The sequence below is a fragment of the Zea mays genome, chromosome 2, assembly GCF_902167145.1.
Source record: "Zea mays cultivar B73 chromosome 2, Zm-B73-REFERENCE-NAM-5.0, whole genome shotgun sequence".
Lineage (NCBI taxonomy): Eukaryota > Viridiplantae > Streptophyta > Magnoliopsida > Poales > Poaceae > Zea > Zea mays.
Window position 1 is genome coordinate 231,347,844 of NC_050097.1, and position 13,901 is coordinate 231,361,744.

General features: G+C 47.6%; 1 non-coding gene across 1 annotated transcript; it reads left to right on the forward strand.

The window, feature by feature from the left end:
• Positions 1 to 12,938: 12,938 nt before the first annotated feature.
• LOC111591039 (small nucleolar RNA Z247) lies at positions 12,939 to 13,078 on the forward strand. The gene has a single exon (XR_004856802.1). It is a non-coding gene; the product is annotated as a small nucleolar RNA Z247 (small nucleolar RNA).
• The last annotated feature ends 823 nt before the right edge of the window (positions 13,079 to 13,901 follow it).

Sequence of the window (13,901 nt, forward strand, 5' to 3'; positions counted from 1 at the left end):
TTTCTCTTTGCTATGTTCGTAAAAATCTTATGATTAGCATTACCATCACGCAGAGGTCAGAGCTACAAGCCTACAAGCCAGCGTAAAATTACTGACACTCGCAGCAACCAGAAACCCTTTCCACTACAACGACCTCGGGAAAGCGCAATATTGTCAGGAGGCTCTTGGAAGCCGTCAACAATCGACATTGCACAGACTCATTGCTCTAATCTTCTCTCTAACCCTGCACAAGAATGATGAGAGGAAATAACAAAGTATGTATCACATTTCAGACATTTGAAATATCATGAAGAGGGTAAAAGAATCATTGACGGGCTGAATTTTTCTTCATCTCATAAACTGGTGTGCAAAACCAACCAACTTGTCAAAGCTTTTCCTTGGCTTATCCAGGTGCTCATGTTCGAGGATGCTGTCAAAGCAGTCGACGCTTCTCCTCGATCTCTCTCTCTTGTCTGTGTTGGACCTCGCCTTTTTCCTGTGACTCGTGCTTCACCTGCACTTCATGGATCATGCTCTTCTTCGACGGCTCTAGCCTCCGCGAGATAGGATCCTAGAAGATGGCTCCACCGCTAGGGTGTGTTCTGTTCTCAGTGGCCCATGGCTCGTGGTCAGCCGCGACATCTTTTTTAGATGGCAGCTTCTTTATGGTCAGTAAGAACTTCTTCAGATGTCGTATGTACACTGGGAATTTCTCTAGGTTGCCATGGTCACCTCCCTCGATCCACGGAGGTTCGTACTTGTGCTGGCACAACTTGTAGAGCCACTTCCAATGGGAGCAGTCCACGACGTCATCTTTTGTGCCCTAAAAACAATGTTCTGTGGATCAAACAAGTGTTAGCATATACGAGATGCTAACTATTTATGCTAATACTTGCGTTAGAGAGGCAAACATTGTATATGTCAAACCAATATGTTTTATTCACAGAATACATGACACGCAATCCAGATAGCATTGGACTGTGCAGAACCACATCTCTTACGCGATTGAAACAAACAGCTAGATTAAGGGGTGGTCATACAGAACAATGTCTTCTTCCCTGGTTCCATAAACATCCACAAGGCACTTGTATGTAGCCTCTATGTCAGCGAAGGTATTAGCTTCACTTGGCTGAAGATGGATTTTTAGAGAAAGGTTGTGTCAGCACTGTGATTCCTAAAAAGGGTTAACTGCTAAAAAATCCCCTGAATCAAATCCACTGGAGCATAAATCAGTTTCAATGCCTCTTTAATAACAAGAAAGGCTAACGTTGTGAGGCACCCCTCTACTGAAGGTGATAGGGTAAGAGCATTAGTTTCAGAAAGTACAGATAAATACCTTGCCTGATGATTGCCCATAACCAGAGTAATCATACCTGCAAAGAATGATTGAATTTTTCTAAGATAGGCAAATTCAATCATCAAGAACAGACGACAACGAATTTGTTAGAGCTATTTACATGGCTCAACAAGAATGAAAAAATAGACTGCCTGAACAACGTCTTTTCATGGCTCAACATCTTTCCATTAGAAACCCTAGAGCTCAATTTGATTCAATTCAGGGAGCAGAACAGAGCAGAAGAAAGACATACCTCCATGTGTCCTGGCTGGCGACGACTGCTCTGACTCCATCCGGATGCTGGAGTTATACCTTGTACGACAGTATAACAAGTTACTCCAAATCAGCTTACCTACTGACCACCATAGCGACAACTTGAAACAAGTACAGAAAAAAACAAATTCCTAAATTGAAGTAGATGCAAAACTGTGGATAGAGCTTTGCATTCGAAATGGTGGCTGGAGTATTGAAGCTTGATGTTTTCTCAGTGGAGATAATTGCTCCTTCATCAGCAGTATCATCTAAATCATGGATATCATGCTCCAAACTGTTTCACAACAATTTTATCATACTACAGCAGGGTGTCGAGCATGGCGCGTGCGGTGGCCTCGTTGCTTCGCGCCAGGCCGCACCACGCTTGCGTATTGGAGGCCGCCAGCTACAGCCACTCCTCTAGCTCCACAGCGTGCAGTCAGGCTCGGGCCGCCTCTAGCTCCGCCTCCTTCTCCCGCAGCGCGCACGTGGCACCAGTGCCTCGCAGGCTCGCAATGCCGACCACTCCAGCTCCAGTTCCGCACATAGGCACTCACACCGCCTCGTGTCCACCTCCACGTCCTGATACTGCAGCTCCGTCGCTCCAGTGTGTCCGTTGTGAACAACGGGCGAAGAAGGGCGACATTGTTGAATAATTAGACAAATTCCAAATTAAATTCCGAATATAAATCATGACAAAATCAGAAGCACTGAAATATAAAGTCAAATCAGATGATGCAAACTGATTAGACATACTGATAGATGGCGCGCGCCGGAATCAGCAGGGTCGACGACGTTGAAGTAGCGAAATTAGCAGGGTCGACGAGGTCAGAAGATCACGAGCAGTCGTGTGAAGACGCTTCCCAAAAACCTTATTTTCCCTCTCCTGGTGCAGGATCTAGAAGGCGAAGGGTTCCGGAGACCTGCTCTCCTGATCGCAGATGCACCTCTGCGGTCGGGATGAAGAGAACTAGAAAAGCGGCTCAGCTGTGAAGAGAGGCGAAAGCTAAACTGGGATGAAGGATGATTTGGAGGCTGGCTACCGGGCTCCTTTTATAGGACCGAGTCTGTGACCCCCGATCTTATCCGCCCACAAAAATCTCGCGTTCAGTTGAGATTTTATAGCGATCGGTTAGGATAAACGTAACAGCCAAGAAACCAAAGAATCGAACGGCAAAAGGTAGCCGCACCCCCGCAAGGCGAGGGGCCGGATTTCGGCGGACCATTCACGCGCATGTCGTGCGCCCGCGCCCTTTGCCCCGCCCCGCGGGGCGGGCCCCGGCCCGGCCAGGCGAGGCGAGCGAGCGCGCGCGCGTGTGGCTCTCCACACTCTCTCCTCTCATCCATGACTTGGTGAGTGAGTGTGGCTTCCATATTTAAGCTAGCTCTACTCCACTAGAACTAGCAATATGGTGCTATTGGTTCCACCTTCCCCCTAGCCATACACTTATATGGGCTTTTGAGATTTTTCTGGGATTTATTTGAATTTCTCAACTGGGCCAAGCCCATAAATCCTAACAATCCCCCACCAGATCTCAAATGCCCATCTGCAGTTTTCGCCACTGTTCACTACTGTTTAATATACTAGTTTTTCAGCACAGACTGTTAAGTTGAACTTCCGCCTAGAACTCCAAGCTACACCAACTCACAACTTGGACAATGGACTATGCCTTGAATTGCAAGTTTTGCGCGAATGGGTTTCACATGAAGTCATGACCAGTACTTGGCTACCAGTAGTCCCCTTCTCGGGTGGAGCATATACATCGTACTCCAAGGTCTCTTCATGAGTTTACTAGAGATCACTCAGATCTCATAAACTGCGACGTTAGACAGTCTAACTCATATAGGTGTGTTCTTTCAAGAATGTTCTGCAGGACAACATCTTTGCTAATACATGCCAACAGAACACATTAAGGCACAAAGCCAACCTGCCTTACAGCATTTGAGAGTATTGCATCTTTTCTTAGAGAGGGTCAAAAGTTACTCTCCTCAGTTCACCAATGGCTTGTTCTTCCCAGGACCTAATTCACGGGATCTCCGATCACATAGACTGGGTTTCCACCATGGCAACTTTATTCGGGTCTCAAACCCATCTCTCTTGATGCAATTTCTATCACATTACGTGGTAGTCCCTTGGTAAAAGGATCTGCCAGATTTTTATCTGTTGAAATATAAGTCACACTTATAACTCTGGAGTTTCTCAACTTTCTGACAGACTTCAATCGTCTTTTGACATGTCTTGATGACTTTCCATTATCCTTAGAACTCGTCACTTTAGCAATCACTGTCTGATTGTCACAGTTCATAAGGATAGCTGGTATTGGTTTCTCAACCACCGGCAAGTCCATCAAGAGTTCACGCAACCATTCTGCCTCAATTGTTGCTATGTCAAGTGCAGCTAGCTCGGCTTCCATAGTTGACCTCGTCAAAATGGTCTGCTTGCATGACCTCCATGATACCGCACCTCCACCAATAGTAAAGACATAACCACTGGTGGCATAAAGCTCGTCTGCATCAGATATCCAGTTCGAATCACTATATCCTTCAAGTACTGCATGCTGACCAGAATAGTGAATTCCATAACTCATTGTACCTTGCAGGTAGCGCATAACCCGCTCAAGTGCATGCCAATGATCAGTCCCGGGGTTTGACATGAACCTACTCAATTTGCTCACAGCAAACGAGATATCGGGCCTTGTTGCACCAGCAAGATACATGAGTGAACCGACAATCTGAGAGTATCTCAATTGGTCTAAACCAATTCTCTTGTTCTTTCGCAGTGTCACACTGGGATCATAAGGTGTTGGAGAAGGTTTGCACTCAGAGAAGCCAAATCGCTTCAAAACCTTTTCAACATAGTGAGATTGCGAGAGAGTAATCCCACCATCTGCCTTAATCAGCTTGATGTTTAGAATCACATCAGCTTCTCCCAGATCTTTCATATCAAAACTCTTTGATAGAAAAGACTTGAATTCATTGATCACATCAATGTTTGTGCCAAATATCAATATATCATCAACATATAAGCACAATATAACTCCTTCGCCCCCACCACAGCGATAATATACACACCTGTCTGCCTCATTAATGGCAAAGCCTACAGACGTTAGAGTTGTGTCAAACTTCTCATGCCACTGCTTTGGTGCTTGCTTCAGACCATACAAAGATTTCAATAACTTGCACACCTTGCTTTCTTGACCCTTTACTACAAATCCATCAGGTTGTTCCATATAGATTTCCTCGTCCAACTCTCCATTAAGAAAAGCTGTCTTTACATCCATCTGATGAACAAGGAGACCATACGAGGCAGCCAAAGAAAGTAGTACTTGAATAATGGTCATTCTAGCAACAGGTGAGTAAGTATCAAAGAAGTCTTCTCCTTCTTTCTGAGTATAGCCTTTAGCCACAGGCCTAGCCTTGTAGTTTTCAATTGTACCATCAGGCTTGAGCTTCTTTTTAAACACCCACTTACAACCCACAGGTTTGCGTCCATAGGGTCGGTCAGTGACTTCCCACGTACCATTTGAAAGAATGGAGTCCATCTCATTATGAACTGCTTCTTTCCAATCATCTGCATCTGGAGATGCAAATGCTTCTGCAATGGTAGTAGGAGTATCGTCCATAAGGTACACAATGAAATCATCACCAAAGGATTTTTCAACCCTTTGTCTCTTGCTCCTTTTAGGAGCATCATTGTCATCCTCCTCTAGGACAATTTCATGTGGCTGTTCAAAACTCTCAATAGGTGTACTATGTTCAGGAGTTATCTCAGAAGAGTATCTAGAATTGCTATGAATGTCTTTCATTGGAAATATATGTTCAAAGAAAGTAGCATCACGTGATTCCACAATAGTATCAACATACACATCAGGAACTTCAGATTTAACTACTAAAAATCTATATGCTATGCTACACGAAGCATATCCAAGAAAGACACAATTCACTATCCTTGGACCAAGCTTGCGCTTTTTATTAATTGTTACATTGACTTTTGCCATGCACCCCCAAGTGCGCAAGTATGAAAGTGATGGTTTTCTCCCAACCCACTTCTCATAAGGGGTTTTCTCTTCTTTGCCCATAGGAATTCTATTCAGAACATGACATGAAGTCAGGACTGCCTCCCCCCACCATGCCTTAGATAAACCACAAGTGTCTAACATAGCATTCACCAGGTCAGTCAACGTACAGTTTTTCCTTTCAGCAATCCTGTTTGACTCGGGTGAATAGGGAGGAGTCCTCTCATGAATAATGCCATGTTCTGCACAGAAATCATCAAAGACTTTGGGAAAGAACTCGCCACCACGATCTGATCTAAGACGTTTGATCTTTCTCTCTAGTTGGTTTTCAACTTCAGCCTTATAGATTTTAAAGTAGTCTAAAGCCTCATCTTTGGTTTTTAGCAAGTATACATAGCAAAATCTAGACGCATCATCAATCAATGTCATGAAGTATCTCTTACCACCCTTTGTCAACACACCATTCATCTCACAAAGATCAGAATGTATGAGTTCTAGAGGTGCCAGGTGTCTCTCCTCAGCAGCCTTGTGAGGCTTTCGAGGTTGCTTCGACTGCACACAACTATGGCACTTAGAACCTTTGACTATGGTGATATTCGGAATTAAACTCATGGTTGCAAGCTGAGACATAGAGCCAAAATTAATATGACACAAACGAGAATGCCAAATACTCGTAAGATCATCAACATTAGCGCAAATATGGTTCACAGACTTATTATTGAAATCTAACAGAGAAAAGCGGAACAAGCCTCCGCAGTCATAGCCTTTACCAATAAATTGTCCAGACTTAGACACAACTAATTTATTGGACTCCAAAACTACCTTGAACCCATCTCTACACAGAAGGGTTCCGCTAACGAGATTCTTGTGTATAGAAGGGACATGATGCACGTTCTTCAGCTGCACGATCTTTCCCGAAGTAAACTTCAGATCCACCATGCCAGTGCCATGAACAGAAGCATGTGACCCATTCCCCATTAGGATGGAAGAATCCCGGGCACCCTGATAAGAAGAGAACAAGTTAATGTCAGAACACACATGAACATTAGCACCAGTATCAAGCCACCAACTAGGTGATTGAAATACTGAGAAGATGAAAGGTAAATTACCATACCCTTTGTCTTCCTCATTGCTAGCGATCACTATGTTGACATTGCCCTTTTTGCGACGGTGATCCGCTCGATCAGGACAATCCTTGGCAAAATGACATGTCTCGCCACATGCGAAACATGTCAGTTCAGCCTTGTTCTTCTTCTTCTTGAAGTTGGTAGTTTTGTTGGGCTTGTTAGATTTTGTCTTTCCTTTGCCCTTGTTGTGGTTCTTCTGAACCATGTTGGTGCTGGAGTGGCCCTCGCCTCCTTTAGATCTCGTGTCCTTAGCCCGAGCTTTCTCCTCAACATCCAGAGACACTATCAGATTTTCAACTGATATCTCCTGTCTCTTATGTTTCAGAGATGTGGCAAAGTTCCTCCATGTAGAAGGCAACTTTGCAATAATGCACCCAGCCACAAATCGGTCAGGAAGGACTATCTTAAGGTGGTCGAGCTCCTTGGCTATACACTGTATTTCATGAGCTTACTCTACAATAGAGCGATTATCAACCATCTTATAATCATGAAAGCTCTCCATGATATACAGGTCACTGCCAGCATCCGATGCACCATACTTGGTAGTAAGTGCATCCCATAACTCTTTCCCGTCTGTGTGTTGAATATTCGCATCAACCAGACGGTCAACAAGGGCGCTAAGAACGGCCCCCGTAAAGATAGTATTGGCATGATCGTACTCTTTCTCCTGTTCAGGAGTCAGTGGACCCTCAGGTCTGCCTTTACTAACATGGAAGCCATTCATAGCAGTAAGCCAGAGCGTGGCCTTGACTTGCCATCTCTTAAAGTGCATACCATTGAACTTTTCTGGCTTCAGTGCGTCGGCAAAAGCAGCCATAGAAAAACTAGGAAATTGTCTACAATAAGGTTTTTGGATTGTTGAATAATTAGACAAATTCTAGATTAAATTCCGAATATAAATCATGACAAAATCAGAAGCACTAAAATACAAAGTCAAATCAGATGATGCGAACTGATTAGACATACTGATAGATGGCGCGCGCCGGAATCAGCAGGGTCGACAACGTCGAAGTAGCGAAATCAGCAGGGTCGACGAGGTCAGAAGATCACGAGCAGTCGCGTGAAGACGCTTCCCAAAAACCTTATTCGCCCTCTCCTGGTGCAGGATCTAGAAGGCGAAGGGTTCCGGAGACCTGCTCTCCTGATCGCAGATGCACCTCTGCGGTCGGGATGAAGAGAACTAGAAAGGCGGCTCGGCTGTGAAGAGAGGCGAAAGCTAAACTAGGATGAAGGATGATTTGGAGGCTGGCTGCCGGGCTCCTTTTATAGGGCCGAGTCCGCGACCCCCGATCTTATCCGCCCACAAAAATCTCGCGTTCAATTGAGATTTTATAGCGATCGGTTAGGATAAACGTAATAGCCAAGAAACCAAAAAATCGAACAGCAAAAGGTAGCCGCGCCCCCGCAAGGCGAGGGGCCGGATTTCGGTGGACCATTCACGCGCATGTCGTGCGCCCGCGCCCTTCGCCCCGCCCCGCCCAGGCCAGGCGAGGCGGGCGAGTGCGCGCGCGTGTGGCTCTCCACACTCTCTCCTCTCATCCATGACTTGGTGAGTGAGTGTGGCTTCCATATTTAAGCTAGCTCTACTCCACTAGAACTAGCATATATGGTGCTATTGGTTCCACCTTCCCCCTAGCCATACACTTATATGGGCTTTTGAGATTTTTCTAGGATTTATTTGAATTTCTCAATTGGGCCAAGCCCATAAATCCTAACAGACACCAGGGATGCCCACTCCCAGAGATCCCTCCCTGCACAGGAAGTCGAGACCGGCACGTCGCCCTCGCTCTTCCCATTGTCGGAAGAAGAGATCTATTTTGGGGCCTCTCGTGGCAGGCGAGGGGATGGGAGTCGGCGAAGTTCAGCGCGAGGCGGAGCTGGGGGACGCGGGTCTATGGGGGGGTGCAGCAGGTAGGGCGGGGGTGCACGGGCATCGTGCGACGGGCATAGGCTGCGGGGCGTGGAGGGATGGCGGGCCGTCGGCCGCGAACCTCCCAGACATCGTGTGGGGGATAATGGGGGCTCTAGGATTGGGGGATGCGGTTGTCACGGCTGCTGGGGCTTGAATCGTGGGATGATGGAGCTCGGCGTTGTCGATGGAAGGAGCTGCCACGTTTGGAAGGAACCACGCATCTGTGGGCCTCTGGAATCGTGGGATGCGGGAGCTGATGGTGGGGGCTAGATCGTGGGATGATGGAGCTCGGTGCTATCCATGGAAGGAGTCACCGCGTTTGGAAGGAGTCATGCATCTTTGGACCTCTAGAATCGCGGGATGCGGGAGGTGGTGGCGGGATCACGGCGGGTATCGCGGGATGTAACTTGAGGGCGGGTTGTCTTGGAGCTTCAATGCTGCGGGGGCGGGGGCACGGTCTCACCGCGTCATCTTCGCCGTGTCGCGCGCGGCGGGGCGGTGATGGCGGGGGATCAGCGCGGTAACGGTGGGATCACAGTCAAGGCAGGCGAGGGCACGACGGGTGGTGTGGATGACATCCATGTGCGAGCGTGGGAGGGAGCGGGGGCACGGCGTAAGTGTGGACGCCCTCACTGCATCCTTATAGAGTAGTAATAGATATAGCGCATAAGAGCAACTCCAGTAGTTCTCTAAAAGACTTTCTAAATCAATAATTTAGGTAGTTAACATAAAAACTATTCTCCAACAGTTCTCTAAATGAACTTTCTAAATTTAACAACTTGTCATCTAACCTCGTTTTCTCTCTACATTTGGCAACCATTTAACAACTCCCTAAACAAAAATGTTGACTGCATTATATAGTTTTTGTGACTTATTTTTTATGTGGATAAATACAAAACAAAATTACAACCTATATTTAGAGAACTATTGGAGAACTCACATTTTTTTACTCCAAAAGCCATTTAGCAACTTCTTAAATATGTGATTTAGAGAGCTAAAATTTACATAACTATTGAAGTTGCTCTAAGCTCACACCAGCGTATATCATACATTCGAGTGTGTTACAGCGATATAAACGGAGAGAAGTTTTCAACTGACAGGGTCCTCCAGAAACAGACAAGGTAGAAGAACGACGCTAGAGCTTGCTGGCCGCAACACAACACCTCGTATATATCCTCAAGAAGTTAAAACCAAGGTACGTAGCGATTACAATAATTAATACAGCAAGAACAATCCTTGGAAATCGTGCACCTGCAACTAAACTAATCCAGAACACAAGAAAACAAGGTATATACTATATATGCTACCGAGATCGAGAGTCGTCGTCCGAGACTAGCTAGCAAGTACGCGTGTACTGTATAAATAATCTAAAGTATTAAAACGTGACCTGGTTTCGGCGTCTCCCCGCACTCCACGTTCTTTTAACCATACCGTGCCTTACACGTGTTAGCGTGTACAGATCACTTGGACCCGAAATTTTCATTCTTCTCAGCGTAGCGCACCGAGCGTTGCATCCGCCTTCTTCCCTATATCGTCTGCCGGCGCATGGCCTCTGGGCCTTGGCTCCAGCAACACTCACCGCTGCAGCGACCTGCCAGACCCCGCCCTTGCTCCCGCCACACGACCACCAACCATGGCCTTCACCTCTAAACCCTACTGCTCCACCACCGCCAAACCTTCCACACCCACTGCCCATCGCTCGCCATCCCCCTTCAGCGCGTCACCGACGGCGGCGAGCGAGCGGAAGTAGGCAGCGTGCGCGGCGGCGAGCGCGTACCGGCGGTCGGCCGCGCCGCGGATGAGCGCCACGCGCTCGCGGCACAGCGCGGCGGGGTCTCCGCGCCGCGGTGAGGGCTCGGACGCGGACGAGCGGCGCGCACGGGGCTGGGAACTGGAGGAGGTCACAGCGGCGGCGACGGCGTCGTGGGAGGTCGTGCACCCCATTGCCGCGCGGGAGGGCGAAATCCTACCTTCGGAATCGGCGGCAGAGGCGTGCGGATACAACGGGCTCCGGTGGCTCGTCGGCGTCCATTATACGAAGGGGGACGGACGGCGGCAGGGCACGCTGCGTCGGGTCCGAGTACGGGAAGGTGTGGCGGACCAGGCGCTGTCGTTGAAGGCTCGCGACCACTGGCCCATAGTCACCTTCGTCGAGGCCAGTGGCTCCACCGTGCTTCCCTCCGATGCCGCCTCCCTCCAGATCCACCGCTTCCCTGCCCCTGCTCGTCGATTCGGCTCTACTACCCACCACGTCGTCCCTGTGTCAGTCTAGGTTTACCCTTCCTGCTCCTGTGTCAGTCTCAGTTCCTAGCTCTGCATCTCAAGGTAGCAACATTTTCAGGACCAGGATTGAAGATGCAAACAACGTTGATGCAGGTAATGTGAAAATATAGAGTAATGTACCAAAGTAGATCGTAAGTACCTTTATTAGTTCCTAATTCATATCTACTTAGTGTTGGGTTGACTGGTTTTTGTTTCCTGATTTTGTGTATCAATTGCTCCAGTTATTGATGATGCATGGAACCATATATCCCTAATACTTTAATGACACTCAGCCTCTAGATACCACTAACCTTATATCATTTGGATTGATTGTCAGCTTCTGCACACTTACATTGTGGTATATGTTCAGCCTGCAGATATCTATCTGATTGATGAACCAAGTGCCTATCTTGATTTGGAGCAGCGTATTGTGGCCTCAAAGGTTATCAAGAGATTCATTCTTCACGCGAAGAAAATTGCATTTATTGTTGAGCATGATTTCATCATGGCAACATACTTGGCTAACAAGGTCATTGTTTATGAGGGGCGACCTTCTATTGACTGTACTGCCAATGCACCACAGTCTTTAGTATCCGGGATGAATAAATTCTTATCGGTAAGTTCATGATAGCAAAATATGGATTGTTACCAATAACATAGCGTGCTCTTTGTTGGTCCAGCCATATGCAGTTCTCATAGTTTAATCTTCAGTCATACTATATATCTGCACTTCAAACTTTTATTGGCCTGGAGTCTATCTTATTACCCTTTACATTGGTTCCTATAGTATTAACCTAGGATTTCATGGGTTGTGCAAAAACATAGAATTTCATGCACCATTTTTCTTTTGATTTTGGTGTAGTATCTCCATGTTGGTTTCCAAAAAAGATCCAACCAACTACATGCTGTTTATAAACGAACAGGACTCTGACAGACCAGGCTCTTCAAGACCTTACTAACACCTTGATGTCTAACAAAAATCTTCAGTAGTGAAAGGGAATTAGGCCTACACCTATTTCCTAAACTAATTTTGGTGGTTGAATTGCCCAACACAAATAATTGGACTAACTAGTTAAGCTTAAATGGAAGAAGCGGCTAGTTTTGCAAAGCAATGGCGGCGGCCATCGTCCTAGAGAGAGCTCTTGCTGATGCGTCCCTGGTCCTTCGAGTGGTGACGCTCCTCCTGCTCACAGCTTCTCTTGTTATCATAGTCACCAACAAGGTTTACGGGCCGTTTAGCGACATACAGGACCCGCTGGACTTCACTTTTCGCGACGTCTATGCGTACAGGTCAATATATATCTAGATCTGCCAATTGTTAAACATAGAAGGTCATGTATATTAGGAATGGGCCATGCGCACTTAAATCCGTTGATTGAGGCTCGGTTGATTGAGGCCTCCTGTAATCTTGGCATGTCAATCACGGCATTGCTGCCATGTAATCCACCCTGCTGTACGCGCATATATATACATGCCTATATCCCCAAGAGGGCAGTGTCTTTTGCACCATTAACAACATGGTACCAGAGCCAAGGATATTCTGACTACCCACCACAAATTTTCTCCTCCTCCTCTCCACCTCCATCTTTCCATGGCTTCGCTTGTCCCCATTTCCCAAGCCGTCACAATCAGACTGACTAAGGCCAATTATCTCCTATGGCGTGCTCAAGCCCTCCCCTACCTCCGAAGCTCAAAGCTGATGGGGTTTCTTGATGGCTCCAAACCTGCCGCCGGCTACAACTGTCGTCGCATCCACGGTCGACGGCGCCACGCCAATACCCAATCCGGAGTACGACCGCTGGTTCGATCAGGACCAGCAACTCCTCAGTGGTCTCCTCTCGACGATGACTGAGGATGTTCTTCGGGATGTCGTTCTCGCCAAAACTTCTAAGGAGGTATGGGACTCCCTCCAGAAGAAATTTGCCTCATCCACGAAGGCGCGCACGGTGCAAATCCGTGTCGAACTCACGACTCTCAAAAAGCGTGATCTTTCTGCTGCCGACTTCTTCCACAAGATCATGGGGCTCGCCAACGAGCTCGCTGCCGCCGACGCTCCACTTCGCGACGAAGAGGTGCTCGCTTATTTGCTTGCAGGTCTTCCAATCGAGTATGATCCCTTCGTCACCTCCATGACGACCAAGAGTGAGGCCTTCTCCCTCGATGATGTGTTCGCGCACCTCGTTGCCTTCGAGGCTCGTCGCCTCCAACACCAGACTTACATGCAACTATAGTTCGGTGCTTCCGCGAACTACGCGGGCCGTGGCGGCTTCAATCGTGGCCGCGGTCGTGGTTATCGTGGTCGTCGTGACCGCGGTCGTGGAGGCCGTTCCCGTGGCGGCGCCCCCGCGCGTGGTCCTCGCCGCGGCAGCACCTCTCGGCCCGAGTGCCAAATCTGCGGCATAGTCGGCCACACCGCCATCAAATGTTGGTACCGCATGGATGAATCGTATCAGGAAGAAGGACCATCAGTGGCTTTGGCATCTTCACACTCGTACCAGGTGGATCCCAATTGGTACAGCGATACCAGCGCCACGGACCACATCACGAGCGACCTTGATCGTCTTGCCATGCGTGAGCAATACCACGGTGGCGACACAGTGCAAGTTGGCAATGGAGCAGGTTTGCGAATTTTGCATACTGGTTCTTGTTCAATTTATACTGCTACTCGCCCACTTGCCCTCAATAATGTCCTTCATGTTCCCGACATATCAAAACAACTTCTTTCAGTTCATAAATTATCTCGTAATAATAACGTCTTTTTTGAATTTCATCCATGGTATTATTTCATAAAGGATCGGGCAACACGGAAGCTGCTTCTGGAAGGAAAGTGTGAGTCCGGTCTCTATCCCCTCAAGCCGTCCAACATAAAATCCCTTCATCAAGCCCTTGTTGGCTACTCGGCAAGGCCGGAGCAATGGCATGCTCGGTTTGGTCATCCATCTCCTCAGATCGTTCGGTCTATTTTGCATCTTAATAATCTCCCTTGTCTCAAGGAGTCTAGTGCGTCCTCGGTTTGT